Source organism: Ictidomys tridecemlineatus, chromosome 13, assembly GCF_052094955.1.
Source record: "Ictidomys tridecemlineatus isolate mIctTri1 chromosome 13, mIctTri1.hap1, whole genome shotgun sequence".
NCBI classification, from domain to species: domain Eukaryota; kingdom Metazoa; phylum Chordata; class Mammalia; order Rodentia; family Sciuridae; genus Ictidomys; species Ictidomys tridecemlineatus.
The window spans coordinates 55,203,283-55,221,060 of NC_135489.1; the positions used below are offsets into that span (position 1 = coordinate 55,203,283).

General features: G+C 42.4%; 1 protein-coding gene across 9 annotated transcripts in view; it reads left to right on the plus strand.

Annotated features, from left to right (window-relative positions):
• The window catches only part of Ptprm (protein tyrosine phosphatase receptor type M), an 807,906-nt gene that overhangs the window by 36,630 nt on the left and 753,498 nt on the right, over window positions 1-17,778 (plus strand). The window lies entirely within an intron of this gene.

Consider the following 17,778-nt stretch of genomic DNA (forward strand, 5'->3'; position numbering starts at 1 on the left):
CTGGGAAATTCAATAGTGGCAATGCTTTTACAAACACCATTTTCACACAGTACAGTATACAAGTGTTAACTATACCATTATCCCATAGTCCTATTTTCTCTAGCACTGTGACCATGGAACTTTAAAAATGAACTTGTTGAAATTAAAAAAAAAAAAAACTTGCTAGTGTTTCACTGAGTTTATATTTCAATACTTCGCATTAAAAGTATTGTGAGAAAAAGAGAAGGTATTGTGAAATATCTAAGAACTATTTCTTTGGAATCATTTTTATAATCTTCCTTCATGTTGTCATTTAACTTTTTAATAAAGTAACAAATGGAGTTTCCCCTAATTGCAGAATTTGTTTTGTTGAGATTCATGGCAAAACCCCGAGAATGCCTACTTGCAACTCCATTTGAAGAGATTCATTTTATTTAAGTCTTTCTGAAGTGTGTTTGATTTGGATGTTAAGTGCATGTTTGCTTAGGGCTCCAGCCTGTTAACCTCTGCCAGGCCTCTGCTTGTCTGGCTTCTGCTCCTCTCTTGACCTGGGCTGGTGCCTGCAGAATCTGGGTGAGACCACTTGCTCTCCACAGGAGGGCCTCCCATTTTTTCCTTCCCTTTCTGCTTTGCTGTTAGGAGGATCTGTTTTTTGTTTTTTTTTTTTTTTCCCCCTGAGGCCCACTGATACTCTGTGTTCCTCCAACTTCATTTCTATAACTGCTGCTTGGTAGCTTCGGCTTTCAAATGGTCAAACCTGCTTTCTGCCTCAGAATTAGTGGTTTTTATCCTTTCAGGGCTCGTGCTGTGGCATACACAGTGGCCTGTGGAGTCTGCTTAGCGCAGGACTCACAATGGAGCATTGATCCCTGCTGCCATGTGGCACCCCAGCTTCTGCAGCAAACACGTGCTCCGGCCAGCATGTATTTCAGTGCGCTTTTAGATCTGACTCGCTGCCTTTAGCTTGTAGTTCTGGGGGTTTCCATCCTCCTAACCTCATTCTTCATGAAGGGGTGTTCAGCCACCTTATAGATTTTTGATACCCAGGTAATTATCATTCTTCTTACAAGGAATGATTTGCAGTTGATGTATTGATCAGTCTCATTACAAGGAATTATGCCTGACCCATTTATTCTTTTTTTTAATAGCATCTTTATTTTTATTTATTTATTTTTATGTGTGCGGAGCATTGAACCCAGGGCCTCATGCATGAAAGGCAAGTGCTCTCCTACTGGGCTACTACCCCAGCCCCCATTTATTCTTTTATTTGAGATTTACTAAAATCGCCCCTCTCTTTGGAGATGGGAAAATGATCCAGGTTTCGAATGAGTAGTTCCAATTCTTTTCATGCCAAAGCAAGGCTTCAGGCTAAATTTGGGACCTCAGGAGACAGATTTAGGATCCCGAGGGTTAGGAGTGAGACACAATGGCGGCTTGGCCACATGCCAGATGCAGGAGGTAAGACCTGGATATTCCTGATGGGGTTTGGACATGGCTGCTGCTCTGTTACAAAAAAAAAAAAAAAAAAAAAAAAAAAAGCAACAAAAACTTGATTTGTGTGGAATATGTGGTGCTGAAATGTAGGGGGGAAAAAAGATTCCCTGATGTGGAAAATCCGGGAGTTTCAGCATTTGTAATAGCTCCTTGAAATACTTATTTCAATTCCAGTGAATCTGAAGGGTGCCTTGTAGGGGCTGCATGGAGGAATTTGCAAGTGGTACTTGTTTTGGGGAATGTGAAGTGTGGTGATGCCAGTGTTATGAGCACAGAAGGAATGTGTGCACTCGGGAGGAGGAAGCAGACGGACTTGACCTTTTATTTCGACATTACCATCCTGTGAGATGCACAATTGGCAGAAACTGTACACAGAGGCCATAAAGGATTTGGTTCCTGAAGGACATACAGGAGCGCCCTGTTCACCTGGTGCCACCCTCACTTCTGTGGGAATTCAGAGAGGGTGTGGCAGGAAGCCAACAGGGACTTCAGCTGGTGGGACCAGACCATTTCTTCTAATCTATTTGGATGACATGGTACAGCAGTTCTCATGCTCACATTTTTCTCTTGTAGGACACATTGAGTTTCAATTTACATTAAAGTGTCATGATCTTCCAAAATAGAATTTGGGTTTTTTCTCTTTTGGGAGTGACACTTTGGTACCATTTGGAATGTTGAGGAAAAGTTCCAGTGGAACAGATAAATTTTCTTTTTAAAAAATTTTAAGCTGCAGATGGACACAATATCTTTACTTATTCATTTATTTTTTTACGTGGTGCTGAGGAGCGAACCCAGTGCCTTGTGTATGTGAGGCAAGCGCTCTACCACTGAGTCCCAACCCCAGTCCCAGATAAATTTTTTTTTAGTTGTTGATGGTCCTTTATTTTATTTGCTCATTTATATGTGGTGCTGGGAATCGAACACAGTGCCTCACATGTACAAGGCAAGCGCTCTACCACTGAGCTATTATTCCAGCCCCACCTTGCCCCCACCAAAAATTTTTAATGTGATCAACTTAAGTCAGTTTTATTCACTAGAATCTTAATATGTTTTTGTAATAGAAAGCTATACTTTGTGAATTTTGATGATAAAGTCTTAGAAATTAACTGTATTTATCACCCTGTCATTTTTTATTTTAGAAACCAGCAACAATGTCACACCCCTCCCCTCCCTTTTCATAGCATGCTTCCTTCCAAAGAGTTTTCAGAGAGAAAAAGATATTCATAATGAACTAACATTCTTTTTTCCAGTAGATGCATGAGAGAGGCCAGGTGAAAATGAGTAGGTCTTTTCCGGCCCTTGCAGTGGATCAAGCTGAGTCTTCTCAGTCATTTTAAGGATTAGTTCCTCAGTTACTATGCAATTTCAGTTGAATGAATGAGTTGACGAGTTGACGTGAACCATACACAGTTCACATGTGAAGTTACCCATTCAAGATAGCTTCAGTTCTGTCCAGGTGTGAGTCACGGGCCCTCTGACTGCAAAGCTGAGGCCGTAGTGCTGATTTGGGCAGGGGTCTCCTGTGTTGCTGCCTGGCTCTCCAAGGCAAATCTTCCTCCCCTACTTGGACACAGACTGTGAGATGACATGGGGTAGGTGGTGTGTGTGTGGGTCTGGTTCTCATGCTGGGACAAGTCTGTGCAGAGCAGATCAGACAGGAAGAGGCTGTGGTTCGGAACCAGGGAAGCATTTCTGGCTATGAGCTGGGCCTGGGAAAGGGGAGGCAGGAGGTTCTGGAGACCCCTCAAGAAGCCATTCCCTTTACCTGTTCTCCTGACCCACAGGGAGGGGAGGGGGAGTGGTCCTGAGCCTCTTCCCACAACTGAAGTGGGGGTTGGCTTCTATGCTCTTTGCCCCTGTCTTTATGGATTGATGACTGAGACCATCTCTAAAACTCGAGGATCAGGGCTGAGTGTGCAGCCTGCTTAGCATTCTTGAATCCCTGGGTTCATTTCCAGCACCTAAAAAAAAAACAAAGCAAAACAAAACAAAAAACAATAAACAAAAAGTCCTGGGGATCCAGTGGCCTATGTTTGAAGTTTATGGGGAAGATGACTCTGGCTGATGGTTTCAAGCTGGAGAATCAGGCAGTCACCACCATTCATTTCCTGGACACTGGTGGTTTAGGGGACATTTAGGGGTCTGGAAGGAAGAGGCTATGGTTGCTTCTGAGGGCTGTTGCCCTGGGAGGAGGGACTGATGCTTACTCAGTACTCTGTGTGTGCCAGGCTGTGGGCACACTGCTGCCAGTGTTACTTCATTAAACGTTCACACCAGCTCTTCAAGGGAGATGCTGGTGTCAGCAGTGTTTTGATGGTGCAGAAACTGAGATGTGGAGCTCTAAGGAATGGAAAGATTGTAAGCATCTTTACTACAGAAATTCTCACTGCAGACTGTTATTATCCCCCTTCACTCATTGCATGTGAAAAAGACTGTTCATAAGTGGTGTAAAGAACAACTGGCTGCTCTGTGTGCTGAACTGTCTTCTGCACACATCTTGAGGAGGGAGCCTGCCTCGATTCAGACCTGAGCTTACACCTAGGAGCCAGCTTTCTGGGTTCCAATCTTTTTTTTTTCTTTCTTTTTTAGACTGGGTCTTGTTTTGTTGCCCAGACAATTCTCAACTCCTGGCTCAGGCAGTCCTCCTGCCCCAGCCTCCCAAGTCGTACTTGGGATTGTAGGCAGGTTCCACTGCACCTGGATCTGGGTTCTAATCTGTGACTATTCCCCTTCTGTGTCACCCCCGTGAAATTACTTAACTTCTCTGTGCCTCACTGTTTATGATATTCTTTAAATAAATTAAGCATTGAGTACAATTCTAATCATCACTTACCCCCAAAGGAGTAAGGCCTTTTCCCCTGCCTGTGCCAGCCTGATCCGGTAGAGGCCAGGGTGGGTTGTCCCAACCTTCTCTAGGATAGCTGTAGGCTATTCAGTTTCAAGTTACAGTTGCCTGCTGAGTGCTAAGATGTCAGTTTCCTAAAATAAGAATCCTGGATGCCTTAGGTAAGCTGCTCTTGCCTTGCTCTGCCTTCCTCAGAGCTCTGATCATCCTCAGCATCTACCACAGCCCCTGGCACTGGACTCGATTTCGTTTCTGCCATGCATCTGCTATTTAAATCTCAGTGGTGAGGGGGTGAGGTTGAGGCCACTCACTAGCTACTTATTACAGTTCTCGCCTCACAGCTGCCCAGGGGATGGCCATTTAGGGACATGGAGTCCTGCTGCTGGACAGGGTCTTTCTCTCACCTGTTGCAGTAATGAGTGAGACCTTGACAGCTTCCACTCCCTAGTTACAGAAGACACTGGACAGGCAAGAGCTGCAGGGAGAGGCATCCCCTTGACTGATGGTCATGTGTTTTTAGAAACTGCAGGCTGAAGTACCATGAGAAGATGGAGGCAGCTTGGCAAGGGGAGGCACGGATAATCTGAAGACACAAAGAACAAAAATTTCATGTCAGGCAGACGTGCTTCTGCACACTCCTGACTTTACACTGATCGAAACCTAGCCTGTCCAGGACTAGAAGGTCCCTACTGCTTTTTTTAACATTACATCTTTATGAAGCTTTCGGCAGAGTTCCACGGAAAGGACAGTCTTGTTTCTCTGTGAGATTACAGTAAGAAACTCCTCTGTAGGTTACCTGATTTTAACTGTTTTGGAGCTTTTCACTGATCTCCGGAATTAATGTTAGTGAGCTTCCGAGGTCTCTGAAATGAGACTGGGAAGGACTGGTTCTCTTTGAACCCTGAGAAGTTGAGCGATGTTGGTGCATGGGTGTCATTTAGCCCTTGAGCCTTGGGATAAAGTGCTCATTTTTTTTTTTCCGGGTAGTGGCTCTTCCTGTTCTTGGGTCCCATGTTGGTACATGCTCATTGACGATGGACTGGCCCACTCACCTGCACCTGCCTGCAGGTGCACTGGGAGAGCTGAAGAACAGGAGTCCTACTGCTCTGAAACAGCTTGAAGAACTTTAAAAGAGCTCTGGGGAGCAGGGGTGGACATGCAGTGGGGGAAGATCTGATGAAAGGGCAGTTTCTCCCAGTTGGAACAGATGTAAGAAGGAGGAGAGCAACCTCAGAAACATCTGGAAAATCCTTCAAGTGCAGACTAGTCCCTGTGTGTCCCGAGGTCAGCTGATCAGAGATGATGGAGCAGATGTCATGGCTAGAATCTGGGATACCCTCATGACTCCTGTTTACTTCCCCAGGGCACGCTCATGCTATTATTAAATGATTACACACACTTGTGCATTCCTTCCTAGTGTACACTTTCCAGCTAATGTCGTTTAAAGCTAAAAATAATTCTCTTGTTCTTAATTAACATTTCTGAGATTTTTCTGCCCAGCCCTCTTCTGAGTTCTTGGTGTCCTGGCATCATAGTGAATTTTGCCCTCAAGTTCTTTCTTTGTGTTGCTGTACTTCATGGGAGGTTCTTAGTGCTGTCACAGAGTTCTCAGTGCACCAAACACCTGCCACCAGTGGTGATGGTCACATTGGTAACTCCTTGGATGTGCTGGCCTGGGGATCAGCCCAGGTATTCTGCTCCAGCTGCTGCCACTGGCTGCCTGGTGCCTTGGATTGTCACTTCCTATTTCATAGACTCAGAATTCTCTTAGGTAGAATTGAATCATGGAATAGCAGTACATCCAAAACCTGCCCCTTCTCATTATTTTTAAAGGGATACCCTATCATCAAATAATTTGATATGGAGCCTCAGTTTAGAAAATGTGCACACATACCACTGCCAGTTATTCCACGTATTGTCCCCTAGCCTCCTGTTGTGCCCCACAACCTGGGGATCATCTTCAGTTGAGGGAAAAACATCATTTGTGATCAACTAGAATTGTGGATCCCGGGCACCCTGGCAGCTCTTGGATTTCTGATTACTGCTGAAGTGTGGTCATTAGCCTTAAGTTAAGGAGAACATTTCCACAGAGGTGAAATAGTAGTTGCAGAGGATTTGGGGGTATTTTAGGGTCTCACCACGTGGTGAGAATTTTATCTGTGACTATAGCTGGAGGATGCCTGACTTCCCATGTTGATGGTGGTGAGGGTCATGGTAATTTTGTTTTCCTGGCAAAGTTGTAAGCAAATGAATTAGGCTTGTTAGTACTGACGATTGGGAGGCATTTTTATGAAACTAATAATTATATTACAAACATCAACAGGGCTTAACCTGATTTAAATATTATGCCGTGTATTCATGTATCTAAAGGCAACATGGTACCCCTTTAATATGTACAATTTTTATGTATCAGTTAATAAATTTAAAACATTTTAATAAATGGAAAACCAAAAAAAAATGAACAGGGAGACTGACTAGGTGTACAGTAGGAAAAATAGAAGACAGATTCTATTGGGCAGTTTTAAAACCCCACAAGGCAAATGATTATTTTAGAAAAGGTCTCATAAAAAGTCTAGCACTTAAAACATTTCTTACACTAACCTTGGAATTAGGCAAACCGTCAATGGCATCTTGTTTAATAGAAATTGCTGGGTTTTGCACAGTGTTTCTAGATGATTTTCTCACACATTGGATTTTATGACTTTTTTTCAGTAAACATCAGTTTTCTGTAATCTTTTTTCTCTTTTTTAATTTATACATAACAGCGGAATGCATTACAGTTCTTATTACATGTATAGAGCACAACTTTTCATATCTCTGGTTGAATACATAGTTTCCATCTGGATTCTTAAAGTGTGTGTGTCGGGGGTGGTTAGAGAGAGACAGTGTGTGTTTAAATTAGTTATAAGGTCTTTTTATTTATTGTTTTCTTTTATCCAGTCTTTTTCAAACCCAGGTGCCCAAGAATCCTTTAATGAAACTTTCTTAAGATTGTTTTGATTCTTTGTTTTGACACCAGGGACTGAACCCAGGGGTGCTCAATCCCTGAGCCACTTCCCCAACCCTTTTGTATTTTTTATTTTTGAAACAGAGTCTCTAAGATGCTCTGGCCTTGTTGAGTTGCTGAGGCTGGCCTTGAACTCACGATGCTGCAGCCTCAGCCTCCTGAGCTGCAGGATTACAGTCATGCTCCAATCACACCTGGCTTCGTTGGATCTTTGATAATTATTATTTTTCTTCACAAGGTTCTTGAACTTCATTCCAAGTTTGAGAACTATAGCATTAGAGATAGTTAAATGAGAACATAGATTATATGAATTTCTCTCATGGTTTGGAATAACGTGTTTCTTTACTTTGGTATCATTTTTGAAGAAGAGAAGAAAATCAAGTGAACTAATGTGACTATGTGTGTGCAGGTACATGTGCCTGGATGACATGTTATCATGCTCCAGTTGACTTTTGCTCTCTGTTCTGAGTAAAAGTCCAAATGTATAGGAAACCTCTTGCTAAGGTGCTGGTCATATCTTCAGGAGTACTTTTAAGGACAAATGATCCTTGCTGTTCTTGGAAACTCTTCACTGACTCCCTTTGAGCTGCATCAGATAATTTGTGTCTTGTTCCTGGGATTTCCTTAGGCTGATTTCTTCTTAGGCATTCATTCCACTGTTCTCTCAGTCTTTTCTAACTACCTTGGTCAGACCTGACTCTCAACTGCTCCTCAGATTCACTCTGATTCTAACTACCTGGGAACTTGGTTCATGTTAATCCCCATATTTCAAATTCCTTTTTCTCCATTTATCTAAATTCCAACTTACTGTTTGGACCAGGTGAATAGGGCAGAAACTAGAATGAAATATTAAATTCTAGCAAGGTATGAACTACTGTACACAATTTAACCCCTGGTTCTATTTTGTCTTAGTCACTTTTCCTACAGTAGACACCTGATAAATAATGCTTACACTGCTGCAGACCTATCTCCCTTGTTTCTATAAAGAAATTGAAAACATCCTTAGAGTTGAGACTGTGTTGTCCATGCAACTAATGATCAGTAAATAAATGCTTGGTTGATTCCAGTGCTGTGAAGAAGTGACCCTGTTGGATTAATCTCCTGGGATTAGCAGATGACTATTGTCAGCTCCAACAGGTCTATTTCATAATTTAAAAAATTTGAACAGGTAGATAAATTGTAATGTTGCTTAGATGGAAAAGTCCTGGTTGAGTGGAGATTTGTATTCCCCCTGGTAACATTTATTGCTTTTATTTGAATGGGCTGCGAGATAGTTATTGGAGAAGATGTTCGTGATTCAGTGGGTGATTGCTGATTTGGCTCATTTAGGCAGTGGGGTCTGCAGATGGTGAATACATTGTAGATAGGAAAATACTATTTCCTCTACCCTGTCTTGAATAGTTGAGGGTAGGAAGCAGAACCAGAAAACACATGTTACATAGAATTCAAATCAAGCCTACTAGTTGTGCAAATGATTTAAAGGACATTGTGGAAATTTTTGTAAACCACTAGTTTAGCATAAAACAGCACAAACACAGGCCAAACTGGTATTGCCATAGGAATAAAGCGAATAAAGCATTCACAGGGTGACGTGCCTGTGGTCCATGGGAGGCAGTAGTTAGGGGACTTCTGGAATACCAGCTCAAAGGCAGAAGATGCTGGGAGTTTGATTCTGTGTGATCAAAAGTCATTTAGAAGCCCAAGAACTGAAGGAATATTAAAGAACCCAGGAATGTTTGTGTTTGAGGTGATTAGAGTTTCCTGTAAGCTTAGAAGTAGGGAGTGAATGATAAATGATCATAAAAAGAACAAAATGGCTTGTTACTGAAGGGATGTCTTTTTCCTTTAGAGAAAATTGAATCACTTTTAGGCAATTGATCCAGTTAATAATCTGAGTGTTATCAGGCCCAGCCAAATCATGTGGATGGATTTTCTTAATTTCTCCTACCTAATGTGAAATGCTAATAAATAAAATTATTTTAAATTATACTTTTAATGTAATACAAGGTAGAATCTGGGAGTGAAAACAGTCACCTGTGAATCCTATTACTAATGAGAGCATTGTTATCATTAGTGTATATCTATTTTCTTTTTCTTTTTAATTTTTGGAGCCTGTCCTCTACCCCTCAGATTATTCTTAGTGTAGTGATCACACATTCAGCAGCGGGGTGTGAAGAGAGGAGAGATGGATCCCTGTCCCTGAGGATTATCTGGAATTACCCTTTACAGGTGGTGCGGGGTGGTCAGGACCTGGGGCTTGCCCAGGTGGAGATTATCATTTTGCATGGTAGATACCCTGGAAGATTATATATCCTGGGGCAATGATTTTTTCAGAAATTTCTGCTCTCATAAAATAATCTTGACTTAATTTTCACCGTGTGTCCAAAATGTTACCTGTCCATTGCTATTTGTTTTAGATGCATTTTTTTTCCATCACCTTGTAGCTGCAGGACCTAATTGACAAAGCTCATCCTCATCATCCAACCAAGTAGCCAAATCAGACTTAGCTTCTTTCAGCAGAGGTCTGCTGCCATTTTGCAAACCTAAGATACACGTTAATAGGTGTCCCCCCTGGCTGTGTGGGGTGGGGGTTGGGGAGACAGTGAGAGAAGGTGTGATCAGGTGACAGGGAGGGCTGAACTCAAGCTACAGGTGGCCACATTCATGTAAATTTTACTATATATATATCGTTAAAATAGTTTCATCATCATCATTATAATTAACAATTTTCTTACTATGCCTAATTTATAAAGTAAGATTTATTTTAGGTTAGGATGTTTAGGAAGAACTTAGTATGTACAGGATTTTGTACCATCTGATATCTACTGGGGTCTTGGAATGTCTCCCCTATGAATAGAGGGGGGATGCATGCACTTTGTGATCATGCGATCTTCCTAGATTTGGCCTTTATTCATGAAGCCTCATCCTTTATTTCACTAGAAATAAAAGAAATCAAAGAAAGACTTAGCCCACCAAAGTCATTGTCATGAAGATTCAGTGGTGTCCAGACAGATATTTCTATTTCAGTGATCAAAATCTTCCTTGACCTGGAAGTCCCAGGGGCTTAAATGTCCCCTCTTAAGCATCCCTGCTTCATTCCAACTGGAGCTAATATTGCTCTGCTTGAACATTTTGTGGTGTCCAGAATATTTTACCAGTATATGTTGCAGAATGTATTTGTTTAAACGACTTTCTCCTCTATTAGTCTATGCCATATAGTAGAGCACAAATTAAAAACCACTATCACCTCCATCAAAAGAAGAGGGATAGGATGGTCCACAAGAGTTTTAAAGAAAGTCATTCTAGAGGGGATGTCTCCACGTTTGGTGTGGCTTTTATAGGAACAGTTGACTCCTTATGGGAAGTAGAGAAGGGCCAGTTTGTGTCTTGTATATCAAGATATTTTGTTTTAGCACAGTCTGGTGGGATGGACTTGTTTTTCCTGGTTCACTCTGGGGCTTATAGATGTAGGTTTTGCAAGAGGAAAATGTTAGTTGTTGTTTTTAAAGATGTTTCTGTAATGTGGGTTTAGACGGAAGCCATAAGCAGGTTTCTTTATTGGAGGCCTTCAGGGTACTGAGTGTGCATCCAAGCCTCAGAGATTTTTGTCTTTGCAGAATATCTTCAATGAATTTATCCTGGCACCCAGTTTCCAAGGTAGCTCTTGGTGGCTGGTGTCCTTGCAATGAGAAGAGTAGCAGGGCCTGCCTCTGGCTTGGTGGAGTCTGCTGGGAAGGCTGGTGGGTGTGGTGGTTTGGGATGTGGGGGTGGGGGGTGGCCCTAGAGTTCTTTCCAAAATCTAAGTTGTATTTGAATAGAACCTGGAAACTAATGAAGAAATGTTGTGTGAAATCAAAAATGGCAAACTTTGGACCAGGGCCTAAAGTTGTGTTAGTAGTTGAATCTTACCTCCTCAGTGACCTTGACCTTGGGAAAAGTAGAGGCTCTTCTTTTGGCCCTAGGAGCCACCTGTGTCATACAAGAGGCCTTCATCTGTCATCTGTGGCACAGAAACAACAGGGAGGGAATGGGGCCATGCCTGTCTTTTTTGGGGTGCTCTTGAAGAATGCTCCTCTCCCTTCATGAAGGGATATCAGGAAACACCCTGTGTCTGCACATGTGCAGCAATGCTGTGCTCCAGATCTGCCCAGACAGAGCTGACTCAGAGTTACAGCCAGAGGCCTTGAGGTGACTTATTTCATTTTAGTTTTACTCTGTAGCCGAGTTTAGCTGCTGCTATGGTTTGGACGTGGTTTTATGGCGTTCCCCAGGGGTGTATGTGCTGGGAGCGTGGTACCCAGTGTGCTGGTGGTGGGGTGGTAGAACCTTTAAGTGGTGGGGCCCAGTGCAAGGTGATTAGGTCACAGGGCTGCCATCCTTGGAACAGATTAATGCTGGTCTCATGGAATGGATTGTCATAATGGATTGTCATCCATGTACTGGTCCCCTTCTGCTTCCCTTTCTGTTTCTCCGCCATGTTGTGATGCAGCCTGAGGGCCCTGGCTAGAATGCTAGAAAAATGCTCTTTGCATTTTGCCACCAAATTTGTAATCCCAATAAACCTCCTTACTTTATAAAACACCCAGCCTAGGTGCTTTCTTAGAGCAGCAGAAAACAGACCAATACAGCTGCCTTTGGTTTTAGTTCTCAGAAAACCTCTTTATGATTCTGCAGAGGCTAGGTCCATCCACTGGGTATCAGCCTGGCTACCCCTTATTCCATGGGCCCTGTTCCTCTTTGTGTTCTCTCCAAGGCTGGATTCCTGGAGAAATGCCTCAAGAGAGACAGCAGCTGATTTGTGCTTCTGAGGGAAGCATGGCCCTCAGAGTGTGTTCTCTGTGCCTGGAACTCCTGCCTTCCCCCCACAAGAACAGAGCTGGTACTGGCTTCTGGGGGAGACTTCACTGGTGGGAGGCCTGGAGAGATCCGCCTGTTCTCACTCACAAGGCCAAGTTGATCCTCCTGTGTTTCATTTGTCTGGCCTGCCTTCCTGGCCCGTGCCCAAGATAGAGTTTCTTAGTGTTTCCACATGTGAGTGGCTGGGCTATTTGACATTGTTCTCACTGTCAGCACCTCTTTGAACAAAACAAGGTCAGAGACGGAGGTTTGTATTCACAAAAACCAGGAGGGCATTAAAAAATAATATAGTTGAGTAAATACCTTAGAAGTAGACTTCACAGCTTAATGACCCCTTCAGTACAAAACATTTAGGGTTGTCTTGCATTGTGGGCTTGCAGGTTGGAAGGTACCCAACCTCAGTGTCCTTGGAAGTGCCAACTTCACTATTCAGAGCACAGGATCTTTGTCCAAGAGTCTTGGGAAGCTGAAGTGATGGGACAGATATTTCTATTTCAGTGATCAAAATCTTCCTTGACCTGGAAGTCCCAGGGGCTTAAATGTCCCCTCTTAAGCCTCCCTGCTTCATTCCAACTGGAGCTAATATCGCTCTGCTTGAACATTTTGTGGTGTCCAGAGTATTTGACCAGTATATGTTGCAGAATGTATTTGTTTAAATGACTTTCTCCTCTATTAATCTGTGAGCTGTTTGAAGGCATAACCTCCCTTTTTCCATTTTATTTTCCTGGAGCAAATACTGAATAGTCAATAAAGATTAATTGAATTGAATCAAAATATGTCAGACAATGTCTTTTCTCTCTCTCTCTCTGTTTTTGGGGAAAATGTTGTTTTAAAGTAAATTTACAAATTTACTGGGAATAAAAGGAGCCATATTCAAAAAGGTTAATTTTAATTCTAGATTCTATTATTTATGTATTTATTTTTGTGGTGTTGGGAATTGAACTCAGAGCTTTGCACCACTGAGCCAACATCTCCAGCCTCCAAAGCTTAACTTTACAGAGGGTCTGCGCCCATCTTGAAACCAAGGGTATGAGATACATCTGTATCTGTTTCCCCAGACCCAGTGTCAGCCTTTCCTGAGAAGTGAGTAGTTGTTAGTCACCGGAGTGTGGCAGAGCGTCTGGGAAGTGGGAGGTGGCAGAATGCCTCCTGGTTTCCATTTGGTTTACCTTCCCTTGGTCTGGAAGGCTGCCCTGGACTTTCAGTTCTGTGTGAATTGGCTCAGAGGAGGAGGAGGAGGAGGAGGAAGAGGAGGAGGAGGCATGCTCCAGTGGCTCTTGGAATTAGGAGCCTCAGAGCCGGGGCTCAAGAGAAGTAACTCTGCTGGAATCCCTTCTCTAAGATGTTGCCTTGAGTTTGAGCAGTGATGACAGCGTATATTGGAAATAGTCTTCCACTCTTGGGAAGGATGTTTTGCTTTCACATTCAGCCTCTTAAATATGTAGCCCAAAATCCTGAAAACCAAACCAAACCCTCCCTTCCCTGGAAAAACAAAATAAAACAAAAGCAAAACAACCAAACCAAACAACAACAACAAAAAAGCCCCTTCAGTGATCCTTTAATACTGTACTTTTCATAGACAGTTGAATAAAACACTCCAATAAAGAAAATGTCATTTCTTTCCTTCCCTAAGGGAAATGATATGGGTTAACTCACTCACAGGGATAAAGATATCACATTGCAGTTCAATAGGTAATCAGGCCTCTGGCTTCCCCTTCCCTCTTCTCATTATTTCCACTTCCTTTGTTCTGTACTGATTATCTATGCTTCTTAAATAATGTATCTTTAAAAAGTATTTATTTTCCTCGCCTTAACTTGGATTTATCAATTTTAGAATGTCTGTTTAATGTATTAATAAAATTACCTTCAGCAGGAGTAGTAAATTGGGGGTGTGACAGGTATATAAGTCAAAACAAAAAAACTCAAAAAACCCCAAATAAGCACCCAAGCTGTATGCCTCATTGCTACCATCTTTCAAAACAAAATAATAATAGTTTCCGTTCTGCAACAACTTTCCTCCTTCTTCTTTTTGTAGTTTTCTGCAACCTTTGTTTTGGGATGGTTTTTCTTCACCCTTCACCCTTCACCCCGGTGACATTTAAGATGTATGCCGCACTGGCTAACCAGCTCCAACACCCTAGTTAAGCTTTTTCCATTCTGTAGAGGCAGTAGCTCTGAAATACAGAAGTGATTGCATAAATCCTCGGCTGGCAATTTTGTGTGGGATTGGGTATTGAAATGCAGCAAAGCAAATAATGAAGGCATATGTTTACCTATAATTCTTTTTACCTTGGGAGAAGGATTAAATAGGAACAGTTTGGTTGTTGTCAAATTCTTAACAGTTGCTTTCAAGCATGAAACAGTCCCCGGGCTCTCGGAGGATTTACTTTGCAGTTTGAATAGAGAGGTCTTTACTGCTAATGGAACCGAGATGGCAGGCTTAAGCAATGGGGTGCTTTATAGCCTCTTTAGCCACTTGAGAAGATGTAACATCAAATCGCTGCAACCGTCCCGGCCTCCATCGGCGTTGGGGAAATCGTGAAAGGATTGGTGAATAAATAATTCAGGGTTGTACGAATGTCTGGATGCCACGAGTGTTGAGAGTATCTGAAAGCTGGCTTCACAGAGGGCTTCTTTCTGGGAGGAGCTCTGGAAGCCTCCGTGAGGTTGGCCCCAGGGAACATTTACAGAGGACGACATTTTCCAAGACAGAAAGAACCCACACTTGGGACTGGCTGTAAAGACGTGATCCTCTCAGGAGTCCAGTCCTGCAAAAGCGTGATTCATAAAACAAAGGGTATTTTACTCACAATATAGATGGTTGACAATTGCCACTTGTGTAGATATACGTGTGGTGTGTGTGTGTGTGTGTGTGTGTGTGTGTGTTTGTGTGTTTACGATTCAGGATGGTGATGATTACTTTGGTTCTTAGGTAACCATTTAAGCCCTGTACTATATTTAATGTTCAAGCTTTAAGAAAACTCTTGAAAACTTAGGAGGGATACAGTCACAATTTTCTAAAGGTAACCAGCTGAACCTTCTATCACCCTCTCTTGTCGTCTGTTTCCAACTTCATTTAGTAAAGATGTTTCTTGAAAGCTTTCTCTAAGAAACAGGTAGGTAAGCAGGTCTTGGAGACCTACCTGTTGAGTGCATGGATATTCGCAAATATTCTGGCTCTCCTTCTGGGCCATGAAGAAGATTGTACTTCTATGTTCACTTGAATACAGGTGCACGGCTGTGTGCATCGCTTTGGTCAATTAAAAAGAGGCAATAGGAGCCAGTGTTTGCTTTACCACATCTTGGGGTGATTTGGAAAAGAATCCCAGAATCTCAGCTGACAGAGGCAGTAGACATGGGACATGAGCAAGAAGTGGGTTTTTTTTTTTTTTTTTAAATATGTGGTGCTTGTTACTGCAGTGCATCTCAGTCTGCCCTGACTGATATAACCCATAAAATGCTATATTCCTTGTATGGAAAAGAAATATGCTTAGGGGGCCCATTGGCATTTCTTCACCTTGGGCTGAGTGGAGAAATTCTTGTCGAAATATGAGGAGCGGCAAGTTAGGAAGACTCACTGTAGGCTGCTGAAGAAGAACAGTCGACTAGAGGACTGGCTTTTCTCTTTAGTTTCTTTTTTTCTCTCTCATAGTTCACTCCAACATTTTTTATTTTCTTCCTTCTACCAATGAAGGACCAAAGCCCTAGAGAATCTGTTTTGATCCCTTGGATGGTTTCTTGGTAGGATTCTCAAGTTCACATTAACCCAAAGTGGAAAGCAACTTACCTCCTTCAGATACATGACCCTGAATGACTGGACCCCTGGCACCCTCCATCTTCCCTGCCACAGAGGAGGAAAAGTCTGTGTCCCAGAGCCTTCCTGGTCCCTGTCTGCCAAGCAAGGGAGAGTCATTGACATTCCCAGAGCCAGAGCGCAGGGTAGGTCGCTGCCAGGCCTGTTTCCATTTGCTACATCTCAGAGCTTTGTAAGTCTGCTTCTCACACGTTCTTCACCCCCTGTAGGACTCTAGGAGGTTGGTAGTCAAACAAGTATCTTGTCCGTGGGAACTTGAGGCTCAGAGAGGTTAGGTAATGTGTTCAGATTATCCATATGGCCATCACATGGCTCACCCAGCCCCAGAGCTCCTCTTCTTTCACAAAGGACATCTTTGTACTGCATTATCACGTGGTTTTTGAGTATTATTAAATAGACTTTGTTAAAAAAATGCAGAAATACTTCCATAAAAGGCACGTTTAAATGGATAATGACTATAATAAGACAGCAATAATAAGTAAATCTAGCAGCTAAAGCAACATATAAAGTGCTTACTGTATGCTAGCTATACTGTACTATAAACGTTTAAGTTTATTAATGCAATGTGTCTTCATAACACTGCAAGGAGGTGTCTCCTAGGATGAGGTAGTAGAGACACAGAGAAGTTAAGAAATTTTCTCAAGGTGACACAGCTAATCAGTGAACTGGGATTTGAACCAAGGTCCTAGAGAATCCATGCTTTAGAAGACCATTGTTTGAAACTCTTAAATGAAGACAAGAAGATTATTGCTTTGTGTTTTGTAACAATCATCTTTTAAGGGAAATTTCAGGTTCACAGCAAAAGTAAGAGGAAGGTGCAGGATTTCCACATGCTCCCTACTCCCTCATAAGCTCTGCTTCACTCATCAGCATCCCCTGCAATGTACAAGAAATGACCCTACATTGTTGCATTATCATCTCCCAGACCCCACAGTTCATCTTAGGGTTTCCACTCAGTGGTGTATGTTATGTTCTGTAGGTTTGGACAAATATCCAATAACATGGATCCACCAATACAGTGTCATGCAGAATAGCTTCATGGCCCTAAAAATCTTCAGACTTCCCCCATCCAATGTTCCTTCCCCCTAGTCTTTTGGCAACCACTTATCTTTTTACTGTCTCCACAGGTTTGCCTTTCCAGAATGTCAGATAGTTGTGATCCTTTTCAGATGGGCTTCTTTGACTTAGATACATTTAAATTTCTTCCACATCTTCTTGTGGCTCGACAGCTCCTTTCTTTTTAGACTTGAATGATATTCCATTACCTGGGTATGTCACAGTTTGTTGATCTGGTCCCTTGCTAAAGGACACCTTGCCTGCTTTCAAATTCTGGAAATTATGAATAAAGTTGCTGTAAGTATGTGAATGCAGGTTTTTGTGAACACAAAAGTTTTTAGCTCCCTGAGATAAACACCAAGGACTGTGATTGCTGAATCATCTGGTAACAGGATACCTGGGTTTGTCATGAACTTCCAAATTGGCTGTGCAATTTTTGCATCTCCACCAGCAGTGAGTGAGAGTTCCGATGTTCTCCATCCTCACCAGCATTTGCTGTTGTCCATTTATGGATTCTGGTCTTTCTAATAGGTGTGTGAGAAGAGTACTCTAAATTGAATTTTTATAAACAATACGTAGCCTGCATTTTCTGTAACATGGTCATTTTTGTTGTGGTTGTTGTTGTTTAAGAATACATGTTGTATATGTTTATCATTGCACTATGTTTCAAGCTTCTTGCCCCATCTCCCTCCTCCCTTGCCTCCCTTATCACTGTGGCCTACGGCT